Raw genomic sequence first — 21,794 nt, forward strand, 5'->3', positions numbered from 1 at the left:
TTGTAAGTAGTGGCAAATTTTCTGCTACTAAGGTCTAGCAATATGGCTTAGCTTTCTAATTGTCTTTCTACTCAAGTTTTTGTAGAAAAATCTTCATAATATTTGTAATAAGGCTGATGAATTTTTTAATATTAGTTGGTTTTATTTTATTTGAATGCTGAAAGTACATGGTTTATTTAGAGAGTAGCAGGTCAATACATTAACAACCTGTACAACATTTCACTTTCAATATGCATAGACAGATTATGCTGTACTTACGTATTATCGGAACAAGATTTTCGCGGTTGCAACTTTTGCATTCTGTCAACAGTTGTTGTGCAGCTTTTGTTTTCAGAAAGATCTAGTAAAGAACTAGGCGTTTGGAAACACAATAAGAGCCGGCAAAAGTAAAAAACGTTTTAATGTAAGCGCTTTCAGTGTGGACTATGCCTCACCTTCTTCAGACAAAGTAAGAATCAATTAACAGTCTTTTTATATTAGGTTAAAAACAAATCAATTAATTAGTAATACTTAATTATATATTAAAGAGCGAGTGAGAGTGAAATGTCAAAAAGCCACAACGTTACAAGTAATTATACAATCCGCTCTAAAAACATATAAAAGTGTATATATATATTTTCTTTAAAAGCATCTTAAAAATAAGCAGGAAGTCTTAAATCAATGGAAAAGTTATATATATATATATATATATATATATATATATATATATATATATACACAAACAACTATGTACAAACATTATAGTGAGCAGTCTAAAAAAGTACGTCCGTTTTTTTCTATAAAAATGGCAAAAAAAACAAATGTATGTTTACATACCAATATGGCTGGGATGTGTGAACCCAAAAACTTAATATTGTAACATGTGAAAAGTGAAAAGATAGGATAATGTTTATAAATCCACACCTCACTCCTAAAAAACGGGCAATTAGTACGTGTGTGCTAGAAGTACTTAGGATATCCTGAATGCTTTACCACCCTATATTAAATATATTAAAGATCTACAATAAGTAATGCTTGTTGAAGTACTGGAATTGTATTTTTAGGCAGTTAAATACCTTTAGTGAAGCTTCTGGCCATTTATAAACAGTTCAAATTTATAGACAAGTAGCCGGACCTTTACAAGCTGTTGCTGCTGATAGTAAGAACATGATTCCTTACATGCTGAATGATGACTATTTTTTTTTACTAACCCGAGTTTAAATCTGATGACTAAACAATGTGAAATGCTAGTTGATTCCCCTAACACACACCATAGGAATGTAGTTGATACTGCAAAGGAATGCAAAATACGAGGTCAAGACAATTGGCCTAATTTCTCCCTCAGATACTGCAGAAAAGTGGGAATACTCTATGCAAAAAGTAAACGTCTAAAACTTGCACGTTTTCCTTATGATCCAAATAGCAGTTACATAGCCCGTTAAAATCATACGGAGAAATAAAGTAAAAGTTGAGTACTGGCCATGCGCATTCACAGGGAATGTTTCTGATTACCTTGCATTAGCCTCAGTTGTAATCAGCAAAGCATGATCTGTCTTGAGGCGCAGCAGAGTGGAGTTCACTGCAAAAGTGTGACAAGCGAGGCAGGAGTCGACAAATTTACAGTTATTCCTCTCCCTGCCTCATACTGTGTGTGGCACATTAGCCGTAACTTGCTTACACTCTCCTTTCCACCTTAATACAACAGTTTTCCATGACACAGCACAACTTTCACAAGCAAGAAAATCTGGTTGCGATAATACATAAGTACCGATTATTCTTCATAAATTTACCTGCGCATGATTCTTCATATATTACTTATGCATGAGTTAATTGGCTGAGGATTACTATAAAAATAGCTCAATATATGTAATATTAATAAATCTTAGTACAGTTCTTTTTTATTGAGAGTAGATGGATAATGATTTAAAATGGGATGATATATAAGTTAGATATGTGTAAGACACCAGGCTTTGGATTAACACACACAAATGTAGTGCAACATGAGCAATATTAACAGTAACAGTGAATTACTAATGATGCCATTGTCTTTCTTTTGGTGAGCTACTGCAGCACAATTGTTAGATTTTTTTGTTTGTCTTTAAGTTGCTGTTTAAATCTAGTGGAAACATTATTTGTATTCAAACAGTGCTTGCTTACTATTGAGAGTTTTGATTGGTCAGATTTGTTTGATGCAACCAGTAAAAGCCAAAGGATATTAAAACAAAGTTAATGAGGAGCATTACATACTGTGGGACTTAATTTCAAAAGCGTTTCTTTTCCATGTTGTCAAATGGCTCTGTTGAGCTTTGTGTAAGAAAGACATCTCTTGAACCTTTTCCTGAGGAAATTAAATAATGTAGATTTTAGTGCCTGGGATAGCTCTAAGAAACTTGTTTGAATGAAGAAGCTGTAATAGGTTGGTTACAGTTCCAAAGTTCTGTACAAATTTGATTTTTGTGTAGATATAACTTTGAAATCCTTGAAGTATGGAGGGATATGGATTCTATCAGTCTCAACTGAGCAAACAAGAGCACTATTTATCTTACAAACATAATCAGCACAACAGAAAGGCCAAATTGCAAGAAAACCAACTGATAATAGGAATTCCTTATCTGAAACCCAAGGGGCTGTCTGCATGTTTTGGGGATAGGAGTTTGCAGGTTTGCAGGTAAGTGCTGTCTTAAGCAACAGTCAATAAAAAGTCATCCTACATTGGATGAAATAAAATAAATTGCTGCAGCATCCTGAATGCTTTATCTTGAAGATTATGTTTAAATCTGATAGGTCTAATATAGAGCATTATAGACTTTTTTTTTTGCAAATAAGGAAACATTCTTCAATAAAATCATATTTCTTGCTTTGTGGATAGTACTATTTAATTGGCTTAAATGTCTGTAACATATTAAGTCATTGATAAGCTCAATGTCATTTGATTCGTTAAAGCAAATAAATGTGTGTTTAAAGGAGAGCAATGGGTAACTCAGTAGAGTTGCCCTTTGATGCCACTTTCTTTATGCATTTATCTGTGGTGACTTTAAATGGTAATGCTATGGAAAGGGAAATACCTGACCCTAGGGGAAGAGGAGGCAACATAAGGATAAAATGAGTGTTTTTGTGACATGGATTACTATCCCTGTCATTATTTGCCTCTCTACCTCTTTTTTTCTTCTTCTTTAGCTGCCTCTGTAGCACAAACAGTTGATGGTGGCTTCCCTACAAAATCTCAAGGAGAAATTCCCTGAGTGTCAGTAGTTTACAGAAAAAGAAGTCGAGCGGCATAAAACTGAATGCATTTCTCCATAGGAAATCATCACTGGTGTGATTTCTAATTGTGAACTGGCATAAATTCACTTTCTAGTGAGAGTTCACCCTTTTTTGAATATGTCCAACAGTGGAATTGGTATATATACATTTGGGGGTGCAGGGTCTTGACATCCCCTGCAAAAAAAAACAAGAAAAAGGGAATTGTTCACACTTTAGTTTTCAAGAATTTTTTTTTCCGTTCCTTTGACGTGTCAACTTTCAGGAAGTCAACATTTCATAGTGATGGCTCATCTCTTTTCTGTGGAATGGCTTAGCATTTAAAGTGTAATTTCTTAAATATTAAGGAAGAAAGGAGTTAAATGTATTTCTCACGTGCAGTTTAGTCTTCAAATTTTTCTTCCACTTGCTGTGGGATTTTTGTGGTTTTGTGTGTGTGTGTGTGTGGGGGGGGGGGAGACTTGTTTAGTCGGGCACTAAGTCAAAATTCTCAAATTCTTCATGAAGAGTGGGATGTGTTGTCATGCATGGCTTCTGAGAATAGTGTCTCTGCTACTCTGATGCATTATACTGTATCTCCACTTAACCAGCTGCAACCCTTCCTTGCTGCAGTGTTATTTAGAAGTTTTCTTCATGAGACAAACATCTCTAAATATCAATATTATACAATATGGATTTTGTAGGTAACTGTTCTAAAGGTATAGGTGTTAAAGTGCTACTTACATTATCTTTCTTTCCATATCTTACATGGCTCCTCTTTCTTTAACTGCCTTAATTACCCTGAGTCTGGAGTTGCACTGAATCCTTTTTGTACTTTAACTTTGTAGTTACTGTCTCTTTCATCAGATTTTTATTTGAATAGAAAAACTCTTCCAAGATAGTATACACTGAGGGTTTTAGAAGTTAAAGGTTTTGAATCTATTTATAGGTTAAATTCATAGAAAAATAATTTCAGATGACTTGCAAATGGCTGTATGCTAAGTGGTTTATGATTGTTTGTCTTTAACATCCAAATGTATCTTATATTGAGAGAAAGCTACATTTGTGAGCAATTTAAATTTAAAATAACCCTTCATAAAGTTTAAGGTTTTGTAAAGGGTATATCTTTCTTAGTGGAACCAAATGAAAAGGATTCCTCCTTCTGTTCATCATCAGTCTCATAACTTATGAGGAGAATTCAAATGATTGAGATGTCTTCTTCATCCTCCCCTACGAAATGAGATAAAGAATGAAAAGAGTTCCTCTTTCTTGTATCTGTAGGAGAAGCAAAAAAGTTAATAGCTTTAATAGATTTAACTGTGAAAAAGTGGGATGCTTCCTGAGCTATAAAAATATTCCCATGCTGTCTTTTCACATCTATAAATTCAGAAGGAGTGATCTTATTTGTCTGGGAGATTTATGTCTGATATCAAGATGCACTTTTGTAGGAGCCTGGGTTATTTGCCATTCACTCTATACCATAAATTGTATTTTAGAATAGGCATCTGCCACACATGTGCCCTTTTGAGGATATGTAAACCACACTACCCAGAAAACCACCAGAAGATGGAGCAAAGGAAAGACTACACTGAGAGAGAGGTATGATAAAGTTGGCCTGCCTAAGTATCTTGCAATTGAAGTCTTGGTGTGTGAGTGTATTGGGGCATGGTTCATGATGCTCTAATGTTTCAACATTAGAGATTATTTAAACCACTTTAATTTTCAGAATAGGTACTGAAGCAGCTTGTCCCATTATCAAGGGAAATGGTTGGGATAAAGAATATTGCATTCTAGTCAGGATTTAAGGTTACCTATTTGAAATCATTGGTTTGTTCTCTGCAGATATAAGGAGAACAGCTACCCAAACAGATACATTTAAGTATCTTGGGGTCTTGTTCATAAGTGTAGGGCAGAGGCTGTAAGAAGGGGTCTACTTCTAAATTTAGAACTTTCACAAGTTTGAATAGCTTTTGGTCAAGACCATAAGATTGAACATGTGAAAGTTCAAAATTTTAATTAAAAATCAAAATAAAAACAAAAAACATGTTTTTCTTTATGTTTTTGCAGGGGGAGCACCCCACACACTACCTGCTAAATAAATATTCCAACTCCGAGATAACTCTACAGACAGGAAAACAGTAAATATACCATTCCGTGCTGTATTACAATCTCCATTTAAATGGTTCAAACTTTAACAAGTTCAATCTTATGGTCTCAACCATAAAAAATGATAACTTGTGAAAGTTTGAAATTCAGAGGTTGACCCATAAAGAGATATAACAGAGCCACAAGTAGTACCGACATTGTATTGGACTCAGATCTTAAAGTGAGAGCTGAGTTATATGACAAAAGATTCAGTATAATAGACAGTGTGTGTCTCCTATCTCCATCTAAAACCCATAATTTTGAGTAGTGAATTGACTATGCATATATGCAGTGAAAATGAGGAACCTTCACAGATTTCATAAGCTCATTCTTTATGAAACAGCTAACAATCCATGAAGATCTCAAAGTACAGTGACTCCTCCTCTTCTTTGAGCACAGTCAGTTAAGATAGTATTGATGACTTACTGAGGATGAGTGTAGATTGCCATGAATGGGAGATGTCCACTTGATCATTCCATGAAAGATCATCTCCTCCTATAAGAATTATGGTGGATGCAGGAAAAATATATTTACTTGCAGAGAATGTTTGCTACAAAAATCAGTCTCTCTTGTAACTCCTCTTCTTTTTTTTTCTGAATGCAACTTCCTTGTTCTATACCTTTCCACTTCTCAGATTCTATTTTCTGGTCTGACCAAATTCCTGGAATCTTAGGTGTCATATGTCTGAATCTAGCTTCCATTTTCTACTGCATTCCATCTGAGATTCCACAAAGTTTCTCATATATACCTATATTGTCAAGGAAAATATCTCCAGGTTTCAAAAACCTGTTGGAGAGCTCACACTGTAACACATTAGCTATGAGGATCTCTCCAGCAAAGTACACCTCACTGAAGCAAGGGTTAGTGAACTGTAGTGCTCTTGGTAGATGAAGAAAGGTCAAGTGTCACATAATAACCTGTCACTACATCCTTCAGATCAGTAGCAAATGGCTTACAGAGGGCTAACAGTGTGTGTGTGTCTGTGTGTGTGTGTCTGTGTACATGTTTGTGTGTGTGTAGGAAGAAAGGGTATGAGAATTAACTGGTGGTGATATTAAAATCATGCTCAGATCAGGTAGAAGGTTTGAAATGAGAGAACCACAGTGTTGTGCAAGGAAAACATTAGACAGGAAGGAAGACAGAGGAAGATGGACCTGTCATTTCAAAATGTAGACATCCATTGGGTTGGCAGTAGACAATTTCAAGGAGCTGGGTTTAATCAAGGTAGTAGGTTATGCAGAGTCTTGCGAAGACCAGAAAGACAAGTTAATTGTAGGTGGTGGAGCACCAATTCTCTAATCATATCCATGTAAGCTGGAGGATAGTATGTGTGAGTAAAGACTGGACTGAGATAGGGGGATTGGTTACAGTGGGGAACTGTAGACAAAGCATTAAAGGCACCAGCTAATGATGTTATGACAAAAAAATGAGCACAGGACATAGAGGAAAGATTAGTAATGGAATATGTTGAAGATGATATTTAGAGGTGAGACCAACTGGCATAATGGTTAAGGTCTTCACCTTCCATGCTCAGGGTCCAAGAATTGATCCTGCCCTCTGTCCAAAGCCTGAATGGAATTTGCATGTTCTCCCTGTATCTCTGGGCTGTTTGCCCAACCTCCCAGATAAACGCTGAGTGTTTCTACCTCAAAAGCACCAAAAAATGGAGTTGTGGATAGCAGCAACACAGACTCTAGAAGGATCCCTATAGCGAGATGTTGCGTAGACCATCCACTTTGGGCATCAACTAGGTTGTGCAGTATTCTCTAGAGAAGAGAACACAGATCCCAGACTGTGTGCTTTTCACAACTAGCCACATAACGGTGTGGTCTATGTGTCTTGGTCATGTTGATTAATAGGTATTTGCTGGTGCTAAGTGGCTTGAGGACCTGACCTATTGCATCCTACACCAATGACACATGCTAACAATGGGAAGGATGCATGTGTGGCCCTGACATAAACCCAATCAGCCCTCGTTCAATGAACTATTGACTGGCCAGTGTCCAGTTACACAGGATAGCTCTGTTGAGAGAAATCAGGACATAAAGCCAAAAATGAACTTAAGATTTCTGCACTCAATAAAAGTTCACCAACAGGGAACAGTTTGGAAGTGGATGATGTGATTTTAAGGAGGAGGTTGGACATGCTCTGTAACCAGAATCCAAGATGGAAAGGTAGTGCAACATAGACGGTTGGCTTGGGATCCAGAATGTACTGCTCGGGAAGAGAAATGTTGTGGAATTGTGGTGAGGGAGAGAAATCAGATGGCAGTGATGAATGGCATTAGAATGTTATCAGAATTAGTGACAGACCCTTGGCGATGAGAATCTATTGTAAGGACAGGGCACTATTCATAATATGAGTCTGTGCCCCACAGCATGGTTGTGATGGTGAGGAAAAGAGTGCATTCAGGCAGTAGTTGTAGGACCTACTAGATAAAGCAGGGAAACATGAATGGGGACCTGAATGGACATATTTGGACACACAGAAGCGGATATGAGGGCTGCCTGGATCCACATGGGTGGGGCAATCAGACTAAAGAAGAAGAGGGCATTTAGCAAATAGCTTGACTGTGGCCACAACATGGTTCAGCAAGAAAGACTGTTACAAGATGACATACAAGAGGCACCAACATGCAACTCAGATAGACTTCTTCCTAGTAAGCAAAAGGCATTAGGGCTAGAATCAATGATTGTAAAGTCATCCCATGTGAAACAGTAAATCCACAGCACAAACCACAGGTCTCCACAGTCAGCTGTAAGCAATTGTTAGAAAAGACTCTAAGGTCAACAGAGTATAGACTGAAGACCAGGAAGTTGACTAGAGAGAAAAGACAAGAGTTCAGGAAATTACTCAAGGTCTGATTACCTCAGAAAGAATAGCAAGTAGGTGGAGTTGAAGAAGACTATCAGGCAGTAGTGGCTTGTGATATCGGACTGCAGGACTGCAGCCCCCCCCAGCTGTGAACCACAATGGTAGACTCCTGAAGTGCCCGCAAGTGTGCTAACAAAGTTGAATTTGGACTGCTGTCTTACCAGTCTGGATTCAGAAAGAACGCAGCGGTCTGCATATACCCCAGAAGTCTATGTGGTGCTAACTGCATAGACTGGAAGGGGATCAGATTGCAAGTGTCTGCAGGCAGTCTCAGAACAAGACTGGGAACAGTTACCTGAAGCTCTGCATTCCGGCACACACAGACGAGCAGACAAGATGGAGTTTACTTGCATTCCAGATCAAAACAGGGAGGATTTACTTATTTAGGGTAAGTGGTGTGTGTGAAATGCCCCAGTTGATTTATACTGTTGGCTAGAGAGAACTTAGGATACCTGGTGGTGGTTAGAGAATACCTCAGGCTTGAGCCCTGTACCTTGGGTGCAGGTAGCAACAGCCTGAATTCCCTACCCACCACCATTTGTGGAAGTTTTGCAGATCTTTGCCTCATATTTCTGTTCTGTTCTATTCCTCATAAAATCTGTGGTTTCTGAATATTTGATTCCTTAAATAGTTGATGGTGCAGTGGTAGCATTGTTACCTCATAGCTAGAAGTTCACTGGCTTGATTCTTGGTGGGGGTGCCTTCTGTGTGGAGTCTGCTTGTCCACCCTGTGTTTGTGAGGATTTTCTGTGGTATCCTCCCATGTTACAAAGACATGTTTCTGCAGTATTTCTCCCTGGGCCTCTGCTGAAAATTTACTTTTGTTCCAAGCCAGACTTTCCTGGTTAACAAATGTTAAATAAATAAAATTGACAGGCATTTGAATTTCAGACTTCATATTCTTCAGAAAGTACACAGTAACACAACACCTTTTATTCTAGCAATCTTCTAAGTTTATAAAATAAATATTTGAAATTTGTCCCTAGTTTTGGAACTGTTTTCCCCCATTATTGGCTTCTTCCAGGTTTATTGTGCTAAGGTTGAGAGCTATGGTGAGAACTGAATTCACTGAATATGTTTGAGGGCTGTATTCCCCCATTACTGGCTTTGTCCAGGTGTTTTGTGCTAAGAGGTTGACAGCTCTGGTGAGAACTCAATTCACTAAATGGTAGCCATTTAAGTTTCAGTCTTCCTCTCTTTTGCAAAACAGCTGATTTGGCATAGTGGTATGTTGCTCTGACTGTTTTCCACAGGGTCCTGTGGACTAGACTTTGGCAGTGAAATGTATGATGGTAACACAGCATTATATTCTAGCAACTTTCCAAGATTATACAAGCAATGTTTAAAATGTGTCCCTGGTTTTTGGGCTTTTGTCCCCCCACCAATGCATTTTGTATTTTTCCAGATTTCTTGTGCTGCAAAGTTGAGAGATACAGTTGAGTGTCGAGTAGATTTTACAAGGAGCTGAGAGCTGCAGGGGAAGATAAGTTTAATGCTGCTTATGCTGAGTCTGCTTGCATTGTGAATAGCACAACAGGTAGCATGCTTATTTTAGATGCAGAAGGCTGTGGGTTCTACTCCCACAATATCTAGATGCATTGCTGATGTTGTACTGTGTTGTAAATAGGGTGGATACTGCTGTCTTGAGAATGTCCTATTTGGCGAAGATACCTAGTAACAATGAACCCGTCCATTATCAGTTTGCCATCCATTCCCTATTGCAATATTACTAGCTTATCATTTTTTTTAATGTAATATAGGCAATTTATTCCTCAAGGGCAACAGGCATTTTATTTGTTGATGAAACAATGAAATATAAAGCTGTTTGCTAGCAACAAAATCTTCATTAGTTACAGATCTTTTTAATGTGAAATTATTTAGATGACTTTTACTTCTGCTGAGATTGTGCATATTTACTGATATTGATGGATTGTAGAAGTCTAAGTAGACTTTTATGATGGAAATGTTCTCAGTTGGGCAGTTTTGTCATTATTGGTGCATGCATTTTGTTTCATTGTTTACTGGAAAAATGTTCAAAACAATAAATTTAAAATACCCTCTAACAACTGTACTGTATTATACAAGGAATATAATTTAATACAATCAGGAAGGTGCATCACAGAACACATGTATGTTTTGTGTGCAAGGGGCCTATAATTTGAAAATAGCCCAAAGTTAATCTTTATCTGCCATTAGCCAAATGCATTTTCTTTGAATGTGGGTTTCAATGCTGTTTCAATGAATGTGAGTTTCAAGGGCAGAGAAGTTTTAATGCTAAGTCTGTTTTCATTGTGAAACTGCATTGCTTTGTTTAGCAATTGTCTTAGTGTTTGTGCTGTAAAATGCAAAATAAAACTTTCAAATGAAGTCCAAATCATCATAGACGTAAAGCAGTATGCACGTTAGTGTTTATGGTAAATGGGGTGAAATAGCCAAGTAATGGGACATTGGAATGGCTGCAGGAGGAGGCTTCATTTGACCATGATTTTGTGAAGGGGAAGGGTGGCAAACTCAAAGATAGCCCCAACTGAACTGTACCTCTCAACTGTCTAGATTTTCACAGAATGAATAGATTTTTGCTTCTTATTTTTAGTTTGTTCCTCATAAAATGTGTGGTTTTCTGGCAAATCATTTAGGAATTAAGTCACTAAATAATGACAGACATTGAGTTTCAGACTTTATAACCTTCACAAAAATGCATTCTAAAGCAAGACTTGTTATTCTTTCAACTGTCTCAGTTTATACAAGAGCAATTGTTAGTACTGTTTGCATGATCCCCCAATATATTTGGTCTTTTCCAGATTTCCTGCATTAACAGGTTGAGAAGTACGTGCAAATAAATCGCTTTATAGAATTAGGCATATCCAAACCTCTCAACTGTCCCCAATTTCGGCTCAAAATGTTGCTCTTCCCCTAATTATCCCTCTGCAAAATGGCAATTTTGGAAGAAAACATGGAGGGTTTACAATTAATAAATAACTGTAATAATCAGAGTTATAGATTACTTGTATTTCAGAAATGCATGTAGAGTCTTTTATTTTGTCAGCTGCTCAAGTTAGCAGTATTAATATTTTAAAAAAGTGTCCCTTCTTTGACAGGTTCCCAGCTGTATTGGGTGGCTATTTTATATTTTTGCATCACATTTTTGGTCCATTTTTCATAAAATTGTGATTTTCTGGCAAATTAGTGGCAAATCATTAAAGACTGAAGTTAGAAAATAATGACAGACATTTAAGTTTCACATTTCATACCCTTCAGAAATTTCATACTAATGCAAGACCTAGTATTGTATTATCTTTCTAAGTTTATAAGAGCAGTATTTAAACATGTCCTTATTTTTGGGCCTTTGTCCCACTTCTATGTATGGCTTTGTCCAGATTTCTTGCTCTGAGGTTGAGAGGCATGACAAATGTATCAGGGCCATCACAGTCAGCCAGAGACATTTCAAATTGTGACATACTTGTTGCACCCCACTCCCCCATGTAGTGACTCTGGATGTGTCCAAACAAGGCAAGGAGCAGTTATGCAGTGTAAGTGTGCAGAGTATGCCCCCATCCAAGGTAGACACAGGTACTACAGCATTGAAAGCCTTTCTGTTTTTGCCATGCAGAGAATACTTAGTTAACTAGATAACGTATAAGCCTTGGGTGTTGAAATGCATATGACAATATTTGTAGTAATGGACAGGTTTACATTATTTTAAGAAGCTCATTACATTTGTTGGAGACTTGCAGTCATCTTTGCAGGCTTTACCTGTAAACTAAACAGAATGCCAATCTATCATGTGTGGTCCATAACCTGTGCAGTAATCTTTTAAGCAATGTATCTTGAACTTGTTTCTTGTTTGCTTTTCATTTTTTACTTTGATCATGTTTTCCCCATGAAACAAGTAAATAGTTGTCAGGCAGCAGGTCTTTTTTGGATAAGAAACATTTTTACAAGTGGGGGTATTACAGAGATTGCTACTTTCAGCATGTAACTTGGTACTTTTATAAAAATGAATATAAATTATAATTAGAACTGCAGTACAAGGAGAAGTTGTTTGAGTTGAGTGCTGCTTGTTTTTCTTATACTTGATTTTGACTGGCATTCCAGTAATGTATTTAAAAAGTAATTTATTTTTTCATTCCCTCACAACCTTTTTGTTTCCATCTAGATATTAAGTAAGCTGTCATGCAGCCAATGCATTGAAATATTTTTTTTTCTTCTGCACTTCATTTTGTATTGGTTGGACTCTCATAATTATGGTTGGGCACCCAGGGCAGCATATTTAATTAAAGTTCCAGTTTTTGCGGTTTTGAGCATAGCTCCTCCCCTTTCAAGTTGGCCGTACCCCTTCCCATTCACCCCACCCATTCAGCTGTCTCCTGCAGCCCCCCTTTGATTTGAAGTGACCAGCCGCCACTGCTATCAGGGCCTCAAAACAGCACGTGCAAGGACTAGAGAACAGATATGTGGCTGAGCCAGGTATGGAATCAAGTTACAAAAGGAAAGCTGGTGATAGAATGCAAAAAAACAGGAAGTTAACAAACGAATGAAAGTAGGACTGCAGTAAAAAGTGGTAGATAGAAAGGCAGACCAGACTAAGAAGGAATATTGGTTGGCTAATAAAGAGGCAATGAGGAGAGTTGCAATAGCAAAAAACAAGGCATCAGAGACACTCTACCAGCTTCTGGAAAGTGGATCAATAAATGGCACAATGAAAATCAGGCTGCAAGGCAAAGACAGAAAGATAAAGAAGATAGTCAGATTCCCTTCATACGGGACACTAGCAACAACCAGCAACAATTTGTTCACCAGTCCACAGGAAATTAAAACAGACGGAATGAATATTTCCAGAAGCTTCTGAAGAACCACCCACAAAAGCCGCATTGCCTCAGACATAGCCTATGATGTAAGATGAAGGGGAGCTCACCCTAGAAGATGTAAGAGCAGCACTAAGAAAAAATGAGATCAGGAAAGGCAGCAGGCGCAGATGAGGTCACAGTAGATATGATCAAGATGTCAGATACTGTAAGGGAGAAATGGCTCCTAAGGGTACACATAGCAGTTTAGAGAGAAAGGAATATCCCAGATGATGACTGAAGAATAAGCTTACTAGTGCCATTGTACAAGAACAAAGGGGGACATCCACAACTGTGGGCAGTACAGAGGTATCACACTTCTGTTACTCCGTATTCCAGCTCTGGAGAAGATGATTGATAAACAGATGTGCAGAGCAGTAGAATGTTGGATGACATATCAGCATGTCTGATGCAGATCAGGATATAGCACATCTGTCTCAATATTTGCAGTGAGACAGATAGTTAAGAAGAAGCTAGAGGTGATGTAAGAGTCCAGTTGGGCATTCCTAGACTTGGACAAAGCAAATAACAAGGTCCCAAAAATCTGATTTCTGCAGTCCTGTGATGGTTTGGAGTTTCAGAAACACTGATAGTATTAGTGCAAACTATGTACCAGGACTCAATGACTCAAGTACAAGCAGTGTTCAGAGTCATATAGAGGTTGCCAGTGGGAGTGGGTGTGCATCAGGGTTCAGCTTTAAGTCCACTTTTATTCATGCTGGTGATGGACTACAGCAGCAAACAATTCAGAGGGGACAAATCCCCAATGTTGCTATATGCAGACAATGTGGCATTACAGGCAAACTCTGAGCAAACACTTCAGCAGAGGATAGGGGAATCTAATGCAAAACTGAAGGTGATGTGATAAAACTAAGTAGGGTTAAGACAATTATAATAGCAGAAAATGAGGGAAATCAGAGTAAGGTGAAAAATGAGATAGAAGGGAAATGGTGGAACAGGTTAACAACTTTAAGTATGTGAGGAGATGGCTGAGGAGGAGAAGAGAAGTATGAATGAGGAGGTCAAAGCTGGAAACAGAGGGGTTGCAGGAAACTGACACAGTTTTAGGGGTAGTGTATGACAGAAGAATGCCAAAGAAGCTGATAAGTAAGGTATACAAAACAGCAGTGTGACCAGTACTATTACATGGTAAGGAAACCTAGGCAGTAAAGGCTGAGTAGTTGATGAAGCTAGAAGGGATGAAGATAAAGTGTCTGAGACTGGTAGTAGGATGAACACTGTAGAACAGAAGAAATAAAATGAGGACATCAGAGCAGAAGCCAAAGTTGCACCAATTGCGAGGAAAGTCAAATAGAACTGAATATGCTGGTTTGGACACATGAAAAAAACAGAAGATAATCTGGTGAAGATAGAAGGCAAGAAAAATGGGGGCATTCAGCAAAGAGATGGATGAATTCTGTGAGAGAAGGCCTGTGTTAGTAAGGTATGACTGTCATAGAAGGTGGGAGAGTGGCATTCAATTGAGAGAGATGGTGACAGCTGACATGACATCCTGACACCATGTAAAAATGGGAAAAAGTATCATTGATGATGATGGTATGGATAGATAAGATGATGAAAAAGAAGTAGCCTTGGGAGTGGATAAGTAAAAAGGCATTCAGGTATAAAAGGACAATTTTACACACAGATTGCTGTTTTATTTTTTCTGTTTCCAGTATAGAGTGAAGCATGTATTTTGACGTAGGCATTTTTAATCTTCCTTTTCTCATTAGACAGAAGACCTGGAACATGAACTTTACAGAATGGTTGGTGGAGAGGAGAGTATGTGTGAGATGTGTAAAGTGGTTTGCAAATAGATAACAAAAGGTGCTTTTTGCAGACACAGTGGGAACTTAGAAGTAGAGAAATTGTTCATAGGAAAGGAAGATTTTTGTTTGGTGGAAAGGCATAGAATGGGTAATGTGTTCCTATAAAGGAGAGAAGGAGAGAAGCATAAAAATAAACATTTGCTTATTTTGACATAGAAATCATGACATCGTCATGAGGTGTAACTTAAAGAAGCCATGATGGGTGCATTTAATGTGTTCCCAAGTTCATATGTACATATTAGACAATTGGTTCTGAAGACCATATTCAGCCAAGCCACTGCATTTCTACTACTTGTTCCTCCAGTCAATAAGTGATTGAGGGGCAGACCTAGAGTGAATTTTTGGATCTCCATCTACTCATTGACGTTGTTTTTAAAGAGAGTTAATGAACTGTTTTGTTTGGTATGGAGAGGAAGTTTATTCCATAGGTAGATTATTCCCTGGAAGAGATATAAACAGGTTCTTTTTATATTACTGTTTAGATCTGTATCCCTTAAACAAGAAGTTGTAGTTCTACAAGTTTTTTTCTTATGTGAAAGAGATCACCCAGGACAGGATCACTTGTTGTCATGTAGGTCAGGCAGAGGTTAAAATGTTGAACAGGGGTGTCCAACCTTTTTTAGTTCAAGGACCACAACGCCCTGATATATATATATATATATATATATATATATATATATATATATATATATATATATATATATATATACATATATGTGTGTGTGTGTGTGTGTGTGTGTGTGTGTGTGTGTGTGTGTGTGTGTGTGTGTGTGTGTGGATAAACCCTCAAATGACCAGAGAAAAAGAAAAAGAAATACTGAAAGATAATTACAGGCCAAAAAAAAAAACTAAAGATCTCAGTTGAAAGACAAACTGAACAATATCACTACACAATTAAATTACTATTTCATTGTAAGAAGAAAAAATGAATATCATTGCAGACAAAACACTGTAAATAACTATGTCACAATGCAGCAAAAGACATTGCAGTTTTACCATGAAACAACACACCCACCATGAAATCAATTGGGTATGGACAGCAATTATAACACACCCACACACAAACATACACACACACACACACACACACACACACACACACACACACACACACACACACGCACACACGCACAAACACACACACATGCACACACACCAAGCTTTTAATCCCATGATGGCCTGAACAAAAATAATGACTAAATGAAGAAATTTAGTCTCCAGTTCTGCTTTTCCTTGCATCCATTCAATACACCCTAGCTGGCCAAGGATACATAATAATAACTGTGGAGAAAATAAGTGCATTAAACTGTGGACTCTGCTAGACCTCCAGAAACCATGTTTTTTTTTAATCCTCTGAGATGCATTTTAAAGCCTTTCCTAATTTTCTTATCTAAAGATTGCCTGAATAAAAATAATAACTAAGGAAACATTTTGACTTTACTTTTTCCTGTAGACTTTCAACACAACTTAAATGATGAAGACTGCACAGTGCTAACTGCAAAGAAAATAACAAAATTAAGTTGGGGTTCTGTATGCTCATCTGCCCCCAGAAACCATACATTTCAGATTGTCTGAGGTGCATTTTAAAGCTTTTTGATCTAATGATACAGTGATGGCCCAAACAAAAATCATTACTAAACAAACATTTTTTTTCAGGAAAGAAATAAGTTGTTTCCATGCTTCAATGTTCAAAACTGATAAAAATGACAGTTAACAATAAACAAAGAAGGCAAACATTTGCAAGGATACTTACATCATATATGAGTATAGTGACATGCCTCCAATCTGCCACAACTTAAAAAATGACTTTCTGTATATTTATTTGGAGTTAAATTAGGATGATAGTGGAAGCACAAATGGCCACAATCTTATTTCTAGTAGCTACTGTCCTAATTATGTACAGAATGTCTCCTCACTCATCTACCAAAATACAACTATCTTCTGTCTTCCCTTTTGATACCAGACTTGGATGAGCCGAAAAGAACAAAGAGAACACAGCAACATACTGCTATCCGATATACATAAATATCATATCTCCTTACTGCTACCCCCAAAAGATAGCACCTGTAGGCAGATGGATCTGGTGTTTAATTGCAAAGAAAGTGGAAAAAAATGGCAATCGCAGGAATGTATTCCAGCTTGTTTTTTCTACAGTATACTATGCATAGACAAGCTATAGCTACCTTCCACTGCATCTCTGAATTTTTAGGAATAATTTTAAAGAAATAAAGACCATACTATCCCCAGTCCTAACACAAGTGATAGAGACCATCTGTGTACATCTCTGTCATTTTTAAAGAAAGTTAAAGAAAAAAATTACAACAGTATCCCCAACCCCCACAAAAACTACACAACTTTATGTGTACATGTCTGGGGTTTGATTATGATGAAAATTGAAGAAATAATGACCATACTACCTCCAACCCCACTCAAACTAGCTAGAGTGTGATCATTACTGAGAAGAGCCCTTTTTAGGCCAAATGGAGTTCACGTCAGAGCCCACTACTAAGCATGTATCAAAATCCATATAGAATGGGCAGTTGGTACAGACCGGCCCCCAGACGATCTCAAGTGCTGGATATGCATTTTATACCTTATATTAGAAACATGATGACTTTCTAACATTTTTTTAACTGTGACCCAGAAGACATATGTTTGAACCCAGCATTATTGTGCATGGCCTCAAATAAAACGGGCATATTATTTTAAACACCCACATATAAACAGACACTTCACCAACTGCTCTGACAAGCCAGGTCTATTACAGCATGTACTGATTTTTCTCACTTGTACACATATAATAAAACAGGCCAGGTCAATCACAATAGGCACAAATACATGTACACTTAACTTACGGCCAAACTGCATGAACACCATTTCAGCTGTGGCATGTCTTTGGATAAATCTACATAGAGATATGGAGGACATGCAAACCCTGCAATGAAGGAGACACAAGGAAGAATTCAACCAAAGCCAACTGCTGTGAGATGTCAATGTAACCCACTGGGCCACTGTGTTAGTAATTGTTACTCAACCTCTCAGCACTGTTAAGCATTATTCTTGTGCTTAACAGTGCTCACCAGCCACAGAAGACGAGCCACGGGAAGCTACTAAACTAGTGTAAATGGTTTTGTTTTTAAATATGAATGTTTCTTGATGTTCTTCATAGCTTCAAGGGTACTTGTGAACTTGTATTCAGGCTCTTCTTTGGTGTTCACTCTGTGTGTCAGAGGATAGTGTCATAGCTTTAAGCTGTAAAACACTTTATGCCACAACATGTTTTTAAGTTTTGTAGTACATGGGGGCATGCAGCACAAAGAATTACTACTAGGTCTTGAGCTTCATTCTTTAGATGAATTTCTGGACAGCCATGTCCTGAACACATAACATCTTAGTTATGACCAGAGATCTGATCATAGGCCTCTATGTTCCATACAAACAGTAGCCACACATTAATGTATTCTAAGTTGTTCTCCAAAAATCACAGTAGTACTGCAAATACAGAAAGATAAACAAACAACATCAAATACAGCATTGTTTGTACATACTTGGAAAGCTGCTAAAATAACAGGTTTTGAATTAGCATTCATTTTCTGAAGGATTCAGCAGAAAATAACATTTTCAAATAACAAACCAAAACTATGAGACAAAATCAGGGACATTCAGCAGAATTAGGAACAGTTGAGAGGTACTCCATTCACAGCTGTCAATCTTCTAAATGCAAGAATCAGGGAAAAAAAAACAAAAACAATATGATGAACCATTTCCCAGAATCAGGGAAAGATAAAATATATTGTTCTTACATACAAAGAAATTTTTAGAATAACACATTTTGCATTTGAATGTATCAAGTGAAATATGTGAAGTCTGAAATTAAAATGTCTTGTTATTACGTAAGGACCAAAATCCTCAGTTTTCCAGGAAACCACAAATGTCATAGAGAACAGACTAAAAATATGAAGGGAAAATTAGGGAATCTGAGAGTCTCTGTCACACACATATGCCAAAAATGATAGGAGGGACAAATTCTCAAAAATTAAGAACACACTAGAAATATTACACTTACATACTTAGAAAATTGTTAGAATAAACTTTTTGTTGCCTTTGAATGCATGTTCTGAAGGATAGCAAGTTTGAAATTAAACCATCCATCATTATTTAGTGAATTCCTCAACAGTTTCTTGTAATACACAAATTTAATAATGAACTGGCCAAAACTATGAGACAAAATTGGGAGCATATGAGAGGTAGGAATATCTCACATTCATACACACAGACACACAGACACAAACACACATACACAAGCACACACACACACACACACACACACACACACACACACACACACACACACACACACACACACACACACACACACACACACACCATACCAGTTAAAACTAATCCATATGCTTCAAATAACATCAATACTGGAAGAAGAAGATCTCCAAACTGTACTGCACTCTGTACCTTCTTGAGCTCACATGCACATGTACTGATGTGTGACTAACTAGGAAGTCCTGAATACACATTTAAAGTGTCAGGACATAGCTACCATGGCTGGACTCAGTTTGACTATTCATTTTAATATAATATTGATGCTGATTCTGTTTTTATGCTGAGCAAGATTCAAGCCAGACACAGTCCTTTTGCATGATGGATTGTGGCACGTAGCCACCTGTTGGACACCCCAGGTGTAATATATGCACAAAACAGAGTGGGTTGATTTTTTTTTTTTTTTTTGAGCTTAGGGAGCTCACAAAACAATATTTTCTGTGTGAGGAAATGTTGAAGTTTTTCTAACTGCATGATGTGCCTGGTTATGCAAATAGCAAAAGGGGCATTATACTCAGGCAATAGCCTAAATGGGGTGGAATACAGGATTATAATGGCATCTTTTGACTTGAATGGTACTTCTTTATTCATTAGTTAGGCTTGATAAAAAGATTTCAGAACATTGTTTGATTGTTGGTAGTAAAAGGAGAGTAGGTTCATAAGTTCATAGGTTCATGGGAGATTACTAGGTTAATGGCTTAAAAATCCTTACAAACCTAGCCAATATAACCCAATTTTACCCAATATATGTCTCCTACAGACAAGAGGATGACATAGGTTTGTGTCTATGCAATGAGTATGTTACAAATTGCCCATCTCTGTAAGGGGCATATACACTCCCCCAGGTGTGAATTTGTGAATCTCCATCCACTGATCCAAACTGAATTTGAAGAGGACCGTGGGAGGGCTTTGCTTAACATAAATAGGAAGCCATTGCCAAAGAATGGGCAATCTCTGAGACACACATCTGTCTCTCCAGCATGTTTTGTGTGAGTCACTGACTAAGTCTGGAACCCTAGATTAGATGACCATTGAGCTGCTTGACTTGTAGATATGTAGTAGCTCCATCAGGGCTGGATTTGTGAGTTCCTTGTAGGTCAGGAATATGTCACCCCTTACTAGTCAGTAGGGGACAGAGTAAAGGGATTTTAGTTTATCTGCACAGAACATGTTGTTTATACCTTGTATTTCCTTTGTGAGGAACCTGTGAAGTCACTCCAGCTGCTGTAAGTACTTAGTCAAGTAGATGCCAAATGTCACATTGTACTCAATTATTGGTCTAATAAGAGATGAGTACAGCAAGAATGTAATTGCCTTGAATCTACATACCATACATTTATTTATAAGTTGTGCCACAAAGAAGGCCTTCCTCACCACTGTTGGCACATGGCAGTCAAAGTGCAGGCTACTATCTATGTGTGTACCTAGAGCTCTTAACTGTGAGTCTACTCTTAGGATTGTGCTATTGATGTTGTAATTTTCAGGGGTATTTGACTTCCCAAAGGGCATGATAATGCATTTTTTCACCTTTGGTTTTAGGCCATGGTTTTGGCACCAATCATTTATCTGATCTAGACCCTCTTCAAGGATATCTGCATCACTGGGGGAAGCAATGATTACCTCCAGCTTGCAGTCGTCATCAAACTTTGTCATACAGAGGCCTTCCATGTTAGTCTTGACTTCAGAGAAGTATATTCCAAACAAGAGTGGTCCCAACACTGAGACCTATGGCACACCCCTAGTAACTGTCCTCTTGCTGAATATGGGTTCACCCACTTTAACTATGTGTGTTCCATCCATGAGCCAACTGGCTATCCATCTAGTGATGTAGGGATTTATGCCCAGGTTTGTGAGTTTATTTATAATACCCAAGTGGGGACTTGTGTCAATGCTTTGGCCAAGTCAAGGCAGGTGGTATGCACTGTTTTACCCTCATCCATGGCTTTAGTAACTTTCTCAAAGAAATCCACCATATTCATTAGGCAAGACCTGCCCTTGAAAAAGCCGAATTGGGTTGGGTCCAGTGTTTTTAGGTTTTACATATCATTATTTATCAGGTTCATGATTATTCTTTCCATGGCCTTACATACTGTATAAGACTAGTCACAATTAAGGAACTGTAATTTCCCTGGTCAGCAGATGGTCCTTGTTTATGGCGATTGATAACTGTTGCTGTCCTCCACTTTATCAGACAAAACCAGTCTGGAGGCTGTGGTAAAATAGAGATCCTAATGGGCCTAATAAGCCCTAATTTAAGCTATTTATGAGGCAACCTGTTATATTATCAGGCCACAATGAAGCTGTGTTTTATCTTTTGAGAGCACAGTGACAACCTGTTCTTTGGTGATAATTAGGGGTGTAGTAGTGGAGGGTATTTCTTGGGGAGAACTGGGGGTGATGAGGAGGTGAAATCTGAGCAGAATGTATTGGCCTGCAGATTTGTTTTATCCTCTGGTTGAGTGAGTATAGGCAATGCCATCTAAAACTACAACTAACTCCATGCATTGCTTGGTGCTGCCCTTAAAACTGCAGACATAACTGAAACATG

The sequence above is a fragment of the Protopterus annectens genome, chromosome 11.part0, assembly GCF_019279795.1.
Source record: "Protopterus annectens isolate FY-2018-M chromosome 11.part0, PAN1.0, whole genome shotgun sequence".
NCBI classification, from domain to species: domain Eukaryota; kingdom Metazoa; phylum Chordata; order Ceratodontiformes; family Protopteridae; genus Protopterus; species Protopterus annectens.